A 15550-nucleotide genomic window follows, 5' to 3' on the forward strand; every position below is an offset into this window, starting at 1 on the left:
GGCACGTCAAAGAAATTCTAAGCACGTCATTCAAGTCAACTAATTTTTAGGAACAAAGGAAAAACATCATTAATACTAGGTAGTATCCAAATGAGACAAGATAAGAATTCCCGGAATGCATTTTTTTGTTTGTTTTGGGCTCCATTGTAAGCATTCCTTACTTCTCATGTTATCTGCCAGTAATATTTCAGAGAATGCCAAGACCGATATTGGTATAAGGGCAAACAATGCAAAAAACAATGGACCATAGTTTGAAAGAGAAAAACTGTCTTCCCGCACATGTTCCCCTAAATGATCAGCAAGCTTATAGTGAACAGGCAAGACTTTCTAAAGCCATCATTCTGGAGCACATTTCTCCCTCCCATGACACCAACCACTTGCATCCCATAAGGAATTCTTCAGTGGGCCTGGGCATTTGAACATGATGTTGAATGATTCCAATCATAATATTAACTGTATGATTTTTATTCAAACAAAATTGTCCTGTAATATATAGGGGTCTCCACAAATTGGTCACAGGGTACTGAAATTTAATCATCCGAATAGTATATACAATGAGCACGCACAAAAAGTGAATTGTGGAACAAAGTGATCATCTGGCCAATAATGTAAGTGAAGTTAACTAATTTGTACTATTGAAAATTCTCTAGCTTTCCCCTAAAAGATCATCAGAAATATTCTTTTACTTCAACTGCGAAATTATCCTAAAATTGATGTTTGTCTCATCATTATTGTTACCAAACTCAGTTCTGGCTGCCCACCCCCTTGAGAAGGAAAGAAAAAAAGACTAAGAAGTCAAATGGCTGGTGTTAAAAAAGCAGATGTATGAAGCTGAAGGAGATGGTAGGTTATCTCATCTCAAAGACTTACATTTACTGAGGGGTTTTTAAAGGAGGGGTTGAGGGAATGGAAGGTGGGAGGTGAAAAACAGGAGAGCAGGAGATGCGAGCTATGAGTGGTCCATGTCCATGTGTCAGGCACAAAGTCTTGCCAAGGCCTCCGCTGGTTTCTGTTCTCCTTTTTGCTATTATCTTGTACTGTGCAAAATTTTGATTTGCTCTAGTGTAGAATCATCTTTTCTGCAGTCTTTTGTGTAGTTTCACTTCGCAGAGCTCTGGTTGACTTGGCTGGTGCCCAAGGTCAGCTTCCAGTCATTTGGCCTTGATCCCTTCTCAAAACTCTGCAAATCTCAAAGAAAGAACTGTTAGCTCTGCAAAGTACTGATTAGCTTCTCAGCTTTGTTCTCCTATTTTGCAAGCAAGATAAGAAAGTTAGAGTAGGAGTGGGAAGAAAGAGTGGAAAGGAAGAAAAAAAAACAAAAAAAACCTGTTCTTTTAAAAATCCCCCCTCCCCTTGCAGCCTAGGCAGTTTCAGTTCCCAACATGGCTTTAGTCCTGCTCACTCCAACATTATTTCAATATTATCTTCTAAACAGAAAATCAAAAATTTAAAATCTCCTTTTTTAATGGTAAATAATATTAGGGATCTTTATGTATTTGGGACATAATTATTAGATGTGTGGTTTGAAAATATTTTCTTCCATTTTGCAGTTTGTCTCTTCATTCTGTGGATTGTTTCCTTTGCTGTGCTAAAGCTTTTAGTTTGATGCAATTCCATTTATCTATTTTTACTTTAGCTGCCTGTGCTACCTGTGCAAAAAAAAAAAAAAAAAATCATTGCCCAGACCAACATTAAGAAACTTTTTCCCATTATGTTTTCTTCTAGTAGTTTTACAGTTTCAGGTCTTAGGTTTAAGTCTTTAATCCATTTTGATGATACATATATGAGGAACTCAACTCAATAACAAGAAAACAAATAACCTGATTAAAAAATAGGCAAAAGGACCTGAATAGGCATTGTTCAAAAGAAGACAGAGATGGCTAACAGATATATGAAAAGATGCTGAATATAATTAATCATCAGGAACATGCAAATTAAACCCACAATGAGCTACCACTCCACATCTATTAGAAAGGCTATTATCAAAAAGATAAAAGATAACAAGTTCTGATAAGGATGTGGAAAGAAGGGAATCCTGGTACACAGTAGGTGGGAATGTAAATTAGTACAGCCATTATGGAAAACAGAATAGAGGTTCCCCCAAAAATTAAAATTAGAACTACCATATGATCCAACAATTCCATTCAGAGTATATGTGCAAAGGAAACAAAATCAGCATGTCAAAGGGATACCTGCACTCCCATGTTCGCTGCAGCATTATGCACAATAGCCAAGATACGGAATCAACCTGTGCATTCATGGATGGATACATGGATAAAGAAATCATGATACACTATTCAGCCTTTAAAAGGTAAAAAATCTTGTGGGACAACATGGATGAACCTGGAGGAATTACACTAAGTGAAATAATCCAGGCACAGAAAGACTGCATAATCTCACTTACATGTGTAATCTAAAACAGTCAAACTCATAGGAGCAGAGAGTAGAATAATGATTGCCACGGGATGAGGAAATGGGGTGGTGATGGCCAAAGGGTTTTGGTTAGACAGGATGAATAAGTTCTGGAGATGTATTGTGTAATATGGTGACCATAGTTAGTAATAATGTTTTATATAGCTGAAAATTGCTAAGAGAGTAGATCCTAAATGTTCTCACCACAAGAGAATGACGAGTATGTGAGGTGATGTATATGTTATTTGCTTGACTTAATCATTTCACAATGCATACATATATCAAAGCATCACATTGCACACTGTAAATATATATAATTTTTATTTGTCAAATATACCTTAATAAAGCTAGGGAAAAACACTTAAAAGGAAATACTGAAGAAAGATTCTCTATGCACACATACAAGCACAAAAGAATGTTGGGAAAGTACCAGTTTAAATTAGTCAGCCCTTCCTAAAATATTTATATTGCATTGAAATATATATTCTTCCTTACATGAATGCTGCCTCTCAAAAAAAAAAAAAAAGGATAATGTATTTACAAATGAGGATAATATAATGTTTAAGCCTGTGTATTTTAGATTTACATGGATATGGCTTCAGTAGCTGGCTCCACTATAGCATTTTATGATTTTAGGAAATGTACATAATCTTGTTAATCTTCAATTGCTTTAACTGAAAATAGGGATTATAATAATACTTAGCTCACAGGGCTATTTTGAGGATAAAATTAGATAAGACATGTGAATCACTTTACCTGAGTGAATGATACATAGTATGGAGTCAGTAAATATTAGTGACTGCCAGGTTAGCTGTTGACCCCTAGCCCTTCCTAAAGGAAGTGATGACAAGCTGTGTAAGGGAAGATGAGGAGATACAGATGAGGGAGTCTGACTCATAAGAATCTTCCAGATAGAGAGGCTGTTAGCATGAACAAATGCACAGAGGTGAGAAATATCACAGTGTGGGGGCAACAACTGAAAGCCTGAGACAGAGAGTGCAACAGATCAGAGCTGGAACATCAGTCAAGGGTTGGTCACTGAAGACCTTGGATGTCCTGTTATGATGCTTTGAAGTTACGTTCTGGATGATCTGGATGATGGGAAGCCAGCAAGCAGCAAAGAGATGTGGTTGAACTTTGCATTTTTAAAAAATTTTATTTTTTATGTAACATGACTTGTTTCCAATGAATTTTGTTATTTACTTATTTTTTATTTTTATTATTTATTATTACAAATTATGATTTTTCTTTGTGCCATTTACTCGACCTATTACTTTGCATTTTAAATAGATCATTCTAGCAACAAGGGAATAAATGTATTTACGAGAGTCTCTGAGATAGATTTAGGCTAGGTTCTTAATCCTTGTAATAGAAAATGATTTAGGTCAAGAACCTGAGTAAAATAAAGGGGTTAAATTATTATATCAGTCCCATTTTTGAAGGGAGCTGATACAAATGTCCCTTTCTTTCATAGCACACACACTGTGATTGCCCCTCTTCCTCATCAGATGCTATTTCCATTATACCTCAAACCATCTCTATAATTAACTGGTTTCAATGATGCTACTGTAAGAAAATTAAGACTTCTAAAAATTTTCTCAGACTCTCTTCAAGTGAACTCATATCACTGTATTTAAACTTGAGCCCATCCTAGAGAATAACCCTTATGGTCATGTTACATGTGCATACAGATATATACAGATAAATGGGCATGAAATTGTAAAAAATGAAAGTTCCAACTGGAAAAGAAAGAGGATAAGTTTTTGGGGTTTTTTTGTCATAGGAAATAAAAACAGAATGAAAGAATTAGGATGAAGTGAGTTGATGGTGGAGATGATCTTTAAGTTTGCACTGATATTGAAAATGACAGATCATCTAGGCAATAAACCAACAGAGGAATAGTTAATCTATCAGATGGAGAAAACAAATCTATGGTTATTAGAGGAGGAGGGAGGGGGGACAGGGGGAGGGAAGGGGAAGGGGAGACATTGAATAAGGGGCATAAAGAATAATTTGTAACAATGAATATGCTAATAAAAAAGAGCAAAGAAAAAAGAAAGGGAAAAAACAAACCAACAAAGAAGATACAGTATGCCATTTCATTAGTAAACTTGCCTCACCAACTTTTTCTGTGATTAAAAAGAAATAAAAATTGCTCCTTAAAAACAAACAAAGAGAAAATGAGATTCATCCATCAAACATATGTAAAGAAGTTAGTTCAGCATGTGGCCAAGAAGCTTTGATGGGTGTGATACCAAGTTTTGATCAATGCTAAACATTTATTTTTTCAACCATTCAGTATACGTTAGTTTCCAGCAATGTTTGTGTATATAACAATGAGCAGATGGTTTAAAATAAGAGACACTGGTTTATGATCTCAGGGTTAATGATCTCAGGATTCTGTGAGAACTTTACCCCTGGGTTTAAGAGATAGAGAAGTCAGGACATTAAATATATATATATATATATATATATATATATATATATATATATATATATATATATACACACATATGTATATATGGATACGAAATCAAGCCTACAATCCTGAAATAATGAGAAAGTGAATTGTGTGATATTCTTGAATATTTTACCTGTTGTTAAAAAGATATTCAATAATACTACAGTCATCATTTGTGGTTGTGATTAGATTATGACATACGGACTAATGTTTTCAAGAGTGCCACTTGATATACAGTATTGAAAACATGCTACAACATCATAAAACACATGCACACACATACACACACATTCTTTGAGAACCACTGCTGCAAATGCTTCTAAAATTCTCCCCAATACAGTGCAACACACTAATAAATTGGGGAGTACAGATGATGGCAGGTTCATGGAGGTAGGGGAAAGAAATGGGAAAAAATAGTGTTTGCCTTCAGAAGTGAAGATCATTTAGAAATAAGAATTTTAAGTGTTCAAGAATGATCTAGTGGTTTGGGGAAAATAATTAAGTCATGAGTTATAAAAAGGTTACATCTCAGTGAAGGATTCCAGAGTCTTTTGAAATGTTGAACCCAGAGAAACACCCTTCTCTCTCTTTCTCTCTCTTTCTGTATATATATGTTTATATGAGGATACTTCAAAAAGTTCATAGAAAAATGGAATCGAAAGATAATACAAAATTTTCTATGAACTATCTGAAGTACCCTCACACACACACACACACACACACACACACACACACACACACACACACACAAACGTACACACACACGTACATATGGTCAAAAGACATTTGCATTATTTTTTTTCAAGTAGCAGTTATTTTTGATGAGAATATTTAGTAAACAATGACAAAATCAATAAAATACTGTTTAACTGAAGACATCCTAACAGAATAAAAAGAAACGAAGGTATATTTAAACTGCTGGATTTTTCCTTATGAAATGGGAACATTGATGTTATTCATATATAGCAGTAAATACACCTCCTTCAAGTTTAGAAAAAAAAATATTAGAAGGCAGTGAAGTACTTATTAGTAAATAAAACTATTAAAAATATATGCCTGTAGATGTAGGATAATTTCATTATACTGACTACTCTAGTAATTGGCTATTTTGGTATTATTTTCTTTTGTTTTTAATTGACATATCAGGTGACACTAACTTCCATTTGAATGTAATAATGATTATGAAATATAGGCTATTCTATGCATCAAATATTAAGAAAGAAAGGAGAGAGGGAGAAAGAGAAGGGAAAACAGAAGAATAAATTATGAAAATGACGTTTTCCAGCAAATAACGTTCAAATGCGATGCACATGTTTTCATGTAAGTACTGTATTACAGAAGAAAAAAATACTGTAAGCTTAAGTACAATCTCAAGATTGTCCGGAGAACTGATTAATTTTGCTCTCATTCCCTTTTTCTCAACAATCTTTGTCTTCAGACTGGATAAATGCAGTGTCACTCTGGGTTCGCTTGGCAATGTTAAAATTGTCACAAGAATGGATTGGGTGCCATTTCCTCTTCTTGTTACAATCTCTGTCATGAGCTCTCACAGACCCTTTAATGCTTGATATGCTCTCATTCTCATTACATATTCTCACTCCCATAACAAAGATTATAATGAAAGAAGAAAATGTCATAAAATTAATCCATTCTCATAACAGTCTGTAACGAGGGCAGAAAATGGAGCAGAATTAATCCGTTCTCATAACAATCTGAAGATTGTAATGAGAACAGAAAATGGCATGAAATTTATCCTTCTTGTGACAATCTTTAAATTGTAGCAGGGCAGGAATAGGATTCAAGATTAACAAGCCCTTGAGACAAAGGCTCCAACTATAACTGAAAATCATGCAAAATTAATTTTGGTTTTGTGTGTGTGTGTGTGTGTGTGTGTGTGTGTGTGTGTGTGTGTGTGTTTGACAAAGGCCTGAAAATCTAACATTATAATACCTGATTCCATTGGGATGTCATATTATAATCAGTAACTATTTTCAATTGTCTTAAAATATTCGAGCCTGACACCTTTGCTAAAATGGTAGATTAAAACAAATATGGACATTCACTCTTCAAGTAGTCCCTGAAGGTAAACTGTTTAATAAGTACAGTAGTAAAGAAAGTGGAATTTGTCACTAAACTCATGAATAACGCATCTGTTATCCAATAACTTTAGTTTAAAAATCATCATTTAAAATGAGCATCATTATATTTAGCTTGATGTAGAGCGATATATCAGGAATCTCAAAACATTTGTATACACAACTGACCCATGTGTCTGTGTGTGTGTGTATACTACAGCCTAGCATATAGTGGCTCACTTCCACTGGCAAACATTAGTGGTCAAATTTCCAGGTTTTGGGTTTATACTAACTTTTCTTTATAGTTTACCTAATGTATAATTCCTTCACTTTGTCACATAATGAATTGAATTTGTGATTGCCATTCACAGTGTTTAGGTTTTAAATATCCTCAATTTCTAAAAGGAAATAAGGTCAGACAACACTTGCATAGGGTTGCAAATCTATTCAAACAGAACATGAACAGCTTTTTATTTGCCTTCTTAACTGAAGTCTAAACAATGTGATGAATTAATGTGCTAATTATTCTTACTTATTAGGGGACACATATTTGTGTATGGAATGTATGTTAAAATTCTTATTTAATGCTTATGTTAAAGCATGGAATATAAATAGATTTATGAATATATGCACACTTTATAACAGTTATAAACTTTTTTCCAGCATTACAGAGCTTATTACAAAGTGATAATTTCAATTGCTTAAATAACAGCCCATTACTTTAAAGAGATATATATTAGGAGCTAATAATGAATGGCAATAACATCAAATATTTCAAAAAGTTTTATTTGTATAACACAAAATAAAGTCTCCTTTATATTGTTGTTTTTCCTCTTTTAAGAGTCTGCACTTCCAATGACATTTCAGAAAATTGCAAGTATATCAGTGAAATTGCAATAAATTATTGAGATAGAAAACAATTTCATGATATTTCCCTGATACTTTTAAAGGAATTATCCATTTGAAAAACCTCACTGTTATATATAATTATTTCACTGGTTGAGAATGCATTATTGAACTTCAATTGTCTTAAACATAAAAGATAGTGTTTCAAAAAATTGGAGGTATAGTTAACATGTTTAAATAATAGGCTTATTTTTAGTTGCAGCTATTAGGTTTTCTCTATCTGTAGTCTAGGCTTGAACAATTTGCTAAACTATATCTTCTACTATTTCTTTTGACAAGAAGAATATACAATCGTGACTACAATTAAGAGTGCTTTGATGATAAAACTTGAGTCTGATTGCAAAAAGCAAATCTGGATACAGTCACGACTCCATATTTTGAGAAACATGCAGGGCCTGGGCTTAAATTGCCACCCATTTTTCAACATCCAGAGAGAAGATAAATATAGTGATTCATAGTACTTGTGAAAACCTTCAGAAAGTAAACCTTTTGCTTCATGGAAAAATGAAAAATTTGGGAGGTTGCACTTTTCATCATCAACAAAAGCTATTTTTGCGGACCAAAGAAGAAACGAAAAACTTTTCATTTATTTAGCTGTTCCTAGAAAGGTTGTAAAAGGTCCTATCATGAAAGACGTAAAGGAAGAGCTGTTCATAGAAAGCTTTTAAAGAACAAACATCATAAGCACAGATTCATATGGTAGGTGGAATATTGTAGGAAGGTACAGGGGGTGAAAGCACCAGGATATTATCCCAGAAAGAGGAGACTCTTCTCTGTACTTTTTCTATTGTTCCCACCTTTTATATACTTAGCTATAGGTATGTTTCAATTTAATTCACTATTCTGTGTGAAAACCCATGTTTTCAGAAAATAATAAATAAATAGAAATTCTCTTAAAATTTAATTTTACTAAATAGTACTCCATGGTCCAGCTTTAAAAAGTATACTTGTATAATTCCAGTGTAATACGTGCCATCATCAAAATGGGCTCGTTATTTGAGATAGTCTCCTCCAAGTTGAACTAGTATGGTACTCCAAAGTCTTTTCATCAAATAACAGTATATCTTATTAGGAAGTAAAAATAGCCATTTCTGACATTGGCAAAATTTACATGCTAAACCCTTTTTGGTACATGAAGATTTTCATTATATTACACAACAATTATTAAGAGACTTTCATGTGTAATATATGGAGAATGTTTTGTGTTTTTACCAGTGATTTGAAAAGGCCTTTGCAGGTGTGGAGTGTAGGGTAGGTGCTTAGAGATTGTGCTAACTAGAGTAGCAGATTAAAAGCAGCCTTTGGGAAGGAAAAAGGAAGTAAAACTACAGGATAGGGAAAAGGTGGGGCACTGTGAACAGAATAGAAAACCTCTACACAGCAGTGGGGTTAAGGAGAGATTTGGGGCTTGATTAAATTGTATTGTCTATTTAGTACAAATGTTTTCCTCTTTGTCATCTACATAATATTAAATAATTTATACATTGCTAATTATTCACTTGCATAAATGGAATTTTGTTTGAGGAGCTGGAAGGACAGGGTAAAGTGATACTGATGATATTGATTTACACATAAAAGAAATGGAGAAAAGCTAATATCCAAAGGCAAAATAAAAAAAATTATAAAAACTATCCTGTTAAAGCCAAATGATAACTACATTCAACCATTTTTTCCTATTACATCTCTATTTCTCCCTTATAAAGGTAACTTTTTCATTAATAATTATTTTTTAAAAATCTGTGGGTATTTTGAAAACTTGAAAATATCCTGTTCTTCAGTAATGTTTCTCCCATTAGCTTTAAGTTTCATTGATAAAGATTTCCAAAGGGAAACAACAATTTTTAACAAAATTGCTACTTATTTATTTATTCTTTAAATAATTTTTTTTGGAGAGATGGATTTTCCTGCAGAATACTAATACCTGGAATATTCAAAGATCATAAAGGAGGTCACTGTGGCTGGAAGGGAATAAACAATGAGGAAAAACAGTAGAAGAGGAAATTAGAAAGATAGCACAGACATGTTGGGGAGATAAGGTAGGGTTTTGTAAGCTACTGTAAGAAATTCATCTTTTATTCTAAATGAAAGGATGAACCACTGTAAAGTTTTGAGTAAAGTAATGACAAAATCTTTAATATTTGTTAATAAAGTCATTTTGGATGTTGACTGTAGATTAAGGGGAATTGGGGTAGAAATATCAGTCAGGAGACTATTGTGAGGATTGCCTTACAAGAGATAGATAATGCCGGCTTACACTAGGATGGTAGCAGTGGAGGTGATGAGAAACGCTCAAGTGCTGCATATAGTCAGAAGAAAAGAGACATCATGGTTTCTAGATAGATTGGACATAAGTTTTGAAAAAAAAAAAAAATAGAAGCATTGCAGAGATCTTCAAAGTTATTGGCATGAACAACTGCTTTTTCCATCTTTCTATTTTTCCAATCTGCCTGCTAGCATATGTCCTTAGTCTTGCCCTCTCATGACTGCAAAATGATTGTTGCAATCCCAAGCATCACATGCTTGAACAAAATTATTGAAATGTAGAAAAAGAATCCTCACCTCTTGTGTGATTCTGCAAACGGAGGAGGTAAAAGTCTCAGAAGCTACTCTATCAGACCACCCACATTCACCCCTCATCCACCAGAATTTCAAAGTCCATCACTGGCAATATGTGGTTACCATGGTGCTTACCCCTTTGGAAAGGAGGGTTCTGCTAGTCAAAGTAGTTGGGGGAGTTATTCAGGCAGCCAACAACTTCCGTCACAAACAGAAAACCCTTATCTTCAATTAAAAAAGAATTACCTGGCTCTTATTCTATCCTAAAACTTATCATGACCTAGAATTCAGCACACATGGGCAGTTTTTACCCATTGGTCCAGCTATGCTTGTTAGAAACTTCAGCCGATCAGAAATAAGGTGAAAAGCAGCTGAGTAGCAAGACCCTTTAATTATGGGACACAAACTTCTCCTGGTACTGAGTATTCTTCTTAACAGATCTATACTTAAACTAAAGTAGCAGCTGATTCTTTAATGATAATTTTTTCCTAAATTTCCTATGACTGTATTCTGGATTACAAGGGAGTTAAACAAAGAGAGATTATGAAGAGATGCAACACTTCCACATTTACCAGTTTCCTTACTTTGGACTATGATAATATGAGTTAATTTACAAATCCAACTTTTGCAACTTTTCAGAAAAATACTAATTAAGACAGTGAAATATTTAGATGTGATTTGTAATTTTGGAGGTAAGACATTTGGAAATTAAAATAGTTAATTGACAATTAACATAGGGATACTGATGATAATAATATGTGCCAAACACCTTTTAAGTAATTTATATGTATTTACTCAATTAATTCTCATAGATAACCCATATGACATAGCACAGAAAGTCTAGGAAACTTTCCCATGGTCTCACAGACAGTATATAGAAATTTTATTAAAACAGAAAATATTGTACTTGGCATGTAGCTGTGTTTCCTTATTAAAGGTCATCACTCAATCTGGGAATGCGGATATGATGCGAGATAATTAGTAGATTGTTTACTAAGTGGTCTTAGGAAATTTCCCCCTAATTTCTCAAGGGCCTCTTATTCTTGGGGTTGCTCCAGTTTCCTCCACATTTTCTAGGCAGAATCATTGCTCCATCCCAAGGAAACCCTTCCCGGTGGGTCCATCTCCTCCCACCATTGCTAATAAAAGGAGTCATTATCTCCAACCTTAGATAGGCCTTGCACACCACTGGTGTTAACTCCCTACTGTGAAAGCTGTCTCCCTAGGACATGCAGTCTTTCTTCTCTAGTCTAGAACTATGGGTGAGTTTGTCCACCTACCTCTTATTTTACTGTATACGATGTTTCCATGGTCTGTAATTGTTTTACAACAAGCACATTTCTCAAGGACCTAATCTTGGGCCTGGGCTCTAGGGCAGAAAACTGAGACATATTATTTCCTCATTCTTTCCTATTTGTTTTCCCATACCATTTTGTCTATCATTTTAGTTTACGATAGTGGTAGAGGTTCTCTCTGAGCTCGTTTAGTTTGTCCTTTTTTGTAATCAAAATTTAATTTTTAATTTTTTCTATTTACCAACCACCATATTTTGAATTATGTTTAGGTTTAATGCTCTGTGAATCTTTCAAACAAGGATGTATAGACTTTTTACGTGTTATATCCCTACGTATTGAAAAATGTAGTGTTATACACCCCCCTGATAGAACCCAATATATTCAGCCAGTAAAATGATTGTTGTGTATTTCTTAGCAACACTAAAATCATAAAATAGTTGTACTCTATGCCTTAAGTAGTATGAGTAATTTCCCCAGAATTTTACTGGTGATGTGCAGCATTACTCTGATACTTCACTGATAAGAAAGGTACAGGTGGCACATTGAGTCCAGCAACATGAATGAAGAGAATGTGCTTTGTTAAGACATAGCAGAAAAATACCACTTTATATGTAGACATTTATTTAGCTTTTATATCAGACATTTTAACAATTGTACCCTGTCATTTCTGACAGCTGTTTCTTATAAGCAAAGCCTGTCTTGAAAACTAATCCTGAGTTCTAATAGTTCTGAGACCTCGTATAATGCTTTATAAGAGATAAGAAAATAGGCATGAGAACTAAAGCTGAAGAGAGAAAAAAGTCTCAGGAGGACAGAGGTGGGCCACAATTAAGGAAAAGAAAAAGATCAGGAGGGATCACTTTTATTGGAGTCTCCAGATGTTTTCAGGTTCTAATATAAAGCCAAAGTGTAACAAAGAGCTCCTGCTTTCTGGTCTCTTTTTTTTTTTTTTTTTCCTCCCCCTACTGTTGTAATATAAATTGATTCTGGGGGTAGAGAGTTTTAAAGTTTTTGGACTGAATAACATTTTTGCATATATTTCCACTATTAGTCAATGAAATTTCTTTTTCTTGCAGAATTATCTTTAACATCATGAAAAAACCTTTTTTCAGAACTTTGTTTTAAAAAGGCATCAACTGATCATAATAAAAAATAGACAAGTACATATAAAGAAAATGTTCAAATAATAGTTCAATTTGTTTATTTATTTTCTTTTTAATATCTTTGAGATAATAAAATAAATTATTATTATTTTTTTAATCCAGTGATGATTTTTCTGTAGTCAGTAAGCAGTTTTCTCTCTCTTCCTCTAGGTACAACGAAAATTCAACCCATTTCAGAGTTATGTATACCAGGGAAACTGAGAAAATAAAAAAGTATTTTTTCAAAATACTTGCAATTTGTTTTAAATAGGAGGATTGGACATTCCACATTAGCTATAAAATAATTAAAATATTTAGTTGAGCATAAGTTAGTTGAAATGGCAGTTTATCATTTTTCTATCTTGATTTGTACAATTTGAGAATTATACAAAGAGGAAGGAGGATGTGAAACCATGACTAATATTGTCAATTTATTCAGCTGATTTTATTTATTTTTCGATGCATAACCAAAGGTTTCAAACTTTTCACATTTCCAGTGTTTCTTAATTATTACTTCCTTCAAGTTCAGGGATCCTTTTCCTCCAAAAAATAGTCATTTTTTAATTTTTAATTTTTTTATTTCAACATTTACTTGTATATAGTTGTGAGGTAAACTGTGTTGTTTCAGTACAAATGTACACTGCACAATGATTCATTTAGGGTGGTAGATAGCATAGTTTCGCACCTGTTACACACAAACAAACATGCACATAATTTAAGGGCCCCTAAATATAATTGAGACATAAATGTCTACATAATTCAATAGAAATTGAGGTTATGATTATAGAAGTCCTATCCTTAATTGTCTTTATGGTTCTTTTAGCAATGTAGTGATAAATTCAACAGTTGATATTATGATAAAATAGCTTCAAAAGCACTCTGTATTGGCATCTTGTGATCAGGCATTATTGGAATCTAGATATCAGTTCTGTGGTTCTATATTTGTCCTGACTACATTATTTAGACTGAGGAGATTTATTTATTTATTTATTTACTTATTTTTATTGAAACATAATTGATTGTATAGCATTGAATATCCATACCTATGTGTAATACGTGATACTAAAATCAAGATAATTAGTATATTCAACAATACACCATGTAATCTTTTTGGTGGCCCTTTACCAGCTTCTTGCTAACCTCGCCTCCCCTTCTCCCTATCCCACCTCTGGTGGTCTCAGTCCTGTTCTCTCCTTTTAAAAGTTCAGCTAATTATTGTGCTTGTTGTATCTTTCTTTCTCTAATTTTAAAATTTATCTGTTCACTTTTTTAGCTCCCAGTTATGAGTGAGGATGTGGTATTTCTCTTTCTGTTCCTGTCTTATTTCACTTAACATAGTTTTCTCTAAGTTCATCCATGTTGCTGTGAGTGGCAGAATATCATTCCTTTGTATGGCAGAGTAGTATTCCAATGTGTATATAAACCATAGTTCCCTTGTTCAGTCATCCATGGATGGGCATTTAGGTTGGTTCCAATTCTTGGCTATTGTAAATGGAGCTGCCATAAGCATGGGAGTGCAGGTATCTCTTCGACATGATCATTTCCACTCTTTCGGGTCTACACTCAGCAGTGTGTTTGCTGGATCATAAGACAGTTCTATCCGTAGTAGGTTGAGGAACTTCCCTAATGTTTTCCATAATGGCTGCACTAATTTACAGTCTCACCAATAGTGTAGAAAGGTTCTTCTTTCTCCTCATCCTTGTCAACATTTATTATTTTCTGTCTTTGATAATAGCTAGGCTAACTGGGGTGAGATGATGTCTCAATGTGGTTTTGATTTGTACATCTGTGATGCTGAGTGATGTTAAGTATTCTTTTGATATGTCCATTGGCCATTTGTATATCTTCCTTTGAGAAATGCCTATTTAGTGCCTTTGCCCATTTTTTAATCAGGTTACTTTTTTTTCTTTTCTGTTAAGTTGTTTAACTTCCTTGTATATTCTGGATATTAATCCCTTGACATATGCATAGCTTGCAAATATTTTCACCTGTACTCCCATGTTCATTGCAGCTCTGTTTACAATAATGCCTTGTTTATCCTAGGTCCTTTGCATTCCATACAGACTTTATAAGCTCCTTGTTAATTTAAACAAAAAGGCACCTAGGATTGTGTTGAATCTATATATCGACATGGAGAGAATGGACCTTTTGAAAATACCCAGTTTTTCAAACTAACATTGCATTTATTATGGTCTTGAGTTTCTCTTAGTAATTTTCTATAGTTTCCAGTTTTAAGGTCCTGTTTATTTTTCATTATATAATTTCCAGGTGTTTTATATTTTGTGGATAAGTATAACCAACAATTTTATTTTATTTTTCTTTGCTTATTGTTCATGTATACAATACATAATAGATTTTTTGTAAGTAAACCTTATATCTGGCAAACTACTCAAATTTAATTGGTATTGTCAATATTTTATATTTTGTATTCTCTGTGTATAATTTATGTCATTTAAAATAAAATGAGTTTAGGTTTGTGGGTTGGTTGGTTTTCCCAATCATAATCATTGGTTTGCTTTTCTTACCTTATTTCAATGGCTCAAACTTTCCATACAATTTGAATTGTAGTGTTGTAAGTGGATTTAATTTTTTACCTCAGTGAGAAAGCATTTAATGTTTCATCTTTCAGCGTAGTGTTAGATACAGATATTTTTGGCAGATTATCTTCATCATATTAAGAAAGTTCTGTTCTATTTCTATTTT

Source organism: Cynocephalus volans, chromosome 2 (assembly GCF_027409185.1).
Source record: "Cynocephalus volans isolate mCynVol1 chromosome 2, mCynVol1.pri, whole genome shotgun sequence".
NCBI lineage: Eukaryota > Metazoa > Chordata > Mammalia > Dermoptera > Cynocephalidae > Cynocephalus > Cynocephalus volans.